Source organism: Pocillopora verrucosa, chromosome 3 (assembly GCF_036669915.1).
Source record: "Pocillopora verrucosa isolate sample1 chromosome 3, ASM3666991v2, whole genome shotgun sequence".
In the NCBI taxonomy this organism is placed as follows: Eukaryota; Metazoa; Cnidaria; class Anthozoa; order Scleractinia; family Pocilloporidae; genus Pocillopora; species Pocillopora verrucosa.
In genome coordinates, this window is record NC_089314.1 from 2,639,929 (window position 1) to 2,643,560 (window position 3,632).

Here is a 3,632-nt window from a genome sequence, read left to right on the forward strand (position 1 = left end):
TTTCATCAAACAAATGACTTTTCATTTTAATTTCTTCTGAAGCATATCTTTCCAAATACAAATAACATATTTATTTGTATCTTGATTCATATCAAACACAGGGGAAACGGTCAGCAAGATAGAGCCCTGTTGAAAAAATAAAAAGTCAAAACCAACAAGAGCAACAGAAACGTCTTTACGTTTGCCGATTTAAATTATTAAACTCAAAACTTTAAATTTTAGACGCGTTTGTACGCAAATAATAAGCAAAAGGAAACGTAAAAGTATAAGGTGAAAGATGAGGATAATAACTCTCGTTAAGGAGACAATTGATTCCAAGTTTTCGCGAAAACGTACAACCTTGAAATAGCATGGTTGGAAAAAAGAAAGTATTTCTTGAAATGAACATGTTAGCACTGAAATGCAAAAATCGAATGGTTGCCATGTCATTGTTATTCATTGAGTTTAACCCCGCTTTTCCTGAATGCTGTTTATTCTTTCTCGTCCTACACTAACATACATACTGCATCTCTCAAAGAAAACCTTTCTTATGTCTCGATATATTTTTGAAATTTCGTTTTTCTGGAGCAAAGAAAATTTCACTTTCTTGGAAAAAAGGACAGACAAAATATTTAAAAAAGGGCAGATTAGGCTTACGTGAGTTGAGAAACAACTAAAATAATCATACATAGACAGCCTGCATTCGAGTCTGAGTAAACTTTATGCGAATCTTAATTTTATGAAAATCATCTTCTTTGGAAAGAAGAAAAATTATGGAAAATCTACCAACAGTGTATGTTGCAAAAAAATAAAATTATGTAGAAAACTTAAGTGAAATTATTAGAAGGAAGTCTTGAAATTAAGCGGTCGTCAGCTTTAAACAAATGTGATACGCAAATGAGCTTCTTTCATGGATTAGAAACATCGAGTACAAAGTACCAAAGCAGAGAAATCACGTGGCGCTTACGGTTGATATATTCGATCTAGGTAAATAATTGTGAATTGAAAAAGTTAGTCGAGATGTCGCGAACACTGATAACAATGAAGGTGAGCTAGCAACTTCTTCTACCAGTCTTCTTCTTTTTGAGTCTACGATGCCCAAGGCAACGTAGACGCCTTGTTATCGTGCCCGTGAGTCCGTCCGTGAACATTCCCATCATTCATAGTGGCATTATATATGCAAAGTTGTTACAATTATTCATTGAGAAAACGGCTGAACGCAAATTTCCAAGTAGTTGTTAGGACTCAAATTCACTCCTCGCATCTATCGCTCAATCACTCCTTCTCCTTCTACGCTAGCGTATAAGGCTTTAATTTCACGTGATCAGTTAGAATTCCTGCATGGGCCTTAACTGAAAGCAATAAATTAGTCAAAATCTTAACAAACTGCTAAGAAATAATATGTATTTAACTGAGAATAGAACATTTTACGGATGAATGAAACAAAGAACACCATCGACTCGTGTATCCACTGGGTGCTTAATTTTAATACCTGTATATTACTGATAAATCTGTCTATGTATTATGCATAAATTTCCATATTTATCTATTCATATATGTATATATATATATATATATATATATGTAGGAAGTCTGCAAGTCGATTTTCGCGTGGAACAGTGCTCAATACGTTGAAGCAGAGCAGAATAAATATTATGAGAGGAAAAAAACGACGCAACTACATATCCCGACAAGCCGGTTTCGTGAATCGCTTCACTCGATTCATTATTAATTAAACCCCTGAAGAGTGAAGCGATTCACGAAACAGGCTTGTCGGGATATGTAGTTGCGTCGTTTTTTCCTCTCATAATATTTATATATATATGTATGTATGTATGTATGTATGTATGTATGTATGTATGTATGTATGTATGTATGTATGTATGTATGTATGTATATATATATATATATATATTTATATCTATTATTTCTAAATAATTGATTTGATTTGATTGATTGATTTGGTAGACACGATGTCAAACTTAGACTTACCAAGTCGAGGCTTACTTGTTATCATAACTGAGGCAAGTGTGTGTATGGTCCTGTATGTCATAAGCATCACTGGAAACAGTCTAGCTTGTATAGCAGCATACAGAAACCCAAACCTGCGATCAACCACCAACCTGTACATCATTGCATTGGCAGTCAGCGATCTGTTGTGTGCAACAATAGAAATGCCTTTAACGTTTACAACGCTGATCATCGGAAGATGGGACTTTGGCGACATTTTATAACAAATTCAAGGCTCAGTTGGTGTATTTGCCAATTATGTTACCCCGGCAACCCTTGGTTTGACAGCGTTTAACCGTTACATGAAAATTGTGAAGACGTACCACTATAATAAGATTTTTCGCCAAGCAGATCTAAGATGGCTGAGTTGCTTGTGGCTCTCCTTTGCTCTTTACCTACTGATTGTCCGAGTCACAAATTGGATCAGAATAGAATTTAACCAAAGCTTTGCATTGTGCTCATTTGCTTACCCAACAATGTGAAAGCCGAATAATTCATTATTACATCACTATTAGATTGCTTTTTGTTTTACCGTTGTCTGTCGGTATTTTCAGTTATTACGAGATATTTTTCAAAATCCATGAGCATAAACAGAACACAGTTTTAACGCTTCAGAAACTCGCCAAGCAGTAGAATGAACGACAGCTCAGTGAGGGATATAAGCGTTAGTCGAGTCTTCGTGGCCGCTGGCTTTTTGTGTTGCTGGATACCAATGTGGGCACTTGCACTCTGGATGCGTTTGTCCCCAGAAACCTGTCCTAGAGTTGTGCAACTGATTGAAGTCTTTTTGTCTTACCTGAGTGCTTCAGTAAATCCACTTATTTATACTTTCACAAATGGCGAGTTCAGAAGGCAATTTCGCAAACTTCTCCGTTGCCGCAACGAAAGGGCATGGAATGCATCAAACAAAGCCATTTCAGCTGGTGACAAGGGCGACGGGTTACTGGACAGGCGAAACAAACGTCGAAGTGTAGTTGGCTTTCCAACTGTCTGAAATATCATCCTATTTGCTAAGGTTTAAGTGGATTTTTTTATTGCTGTTGTCGTTGTTGCTTTTTCGATCTATTCCGTTCCGTCAGCACTAGATGTTCATCTTTCTATACAGACTTTTTATGTTTGTTCCATTGCTCTGTTTGTTTCTTTTTGTTCTCTAAATTCATTTTAAGAAAATGGCTTCATGCATTTGGTAAAACTTACAGCTGTTTAGCTTGTTCGTCACTTTTCTTTCCATGCTTCCCAGAAATGTCCATGATTTTTCTCCTTTGTGACTGATGAATAAGTGTATAAATGTATAAAGATGAGTTGCTAGTTTTTTGGGTCTGTTTATTTGCCAAGAATGTAACTTTGAGGAGATGAGAAAAATAATAATAACAGCAAACATGAGCCCCACTTCCAAACCAAAAGCTTACATTTTTCATCTATTTATATAATAATAAATTATTATAGCTTGCATTGCATTTGCAGATCATTTTCGTTTTACATTTATCGAGTCAAGCCCAATGCATGTTTTAATAATTAGATGACACCACTAATAAAAATTGCTGAGGGAAGTCACAAGAAATGCAGTATTGTATAGTTTCCTTGAGTAAATTTTCGAAATTAACGATTTATTTCGTAAACCGTAGGGATTTATGTAAAATTTA

At 35.5% G+C, this 3,632-nt stretch overlaps 1 pseudogene; it reads left to right on the plus strand.

Annotated features, from left to right (window-relative positions):
* The first annotated feature begins 1,952 nt into the window (after positions 1-1,952).
* On the plus strand, positions 1,953-2,983 carry LOC136279331 (histamine H2 receptor-like; annotated as a pseudogene).
* The last annotated feature ends 649 nt before the right edge of the window (positions 2,984-3,632 follow it).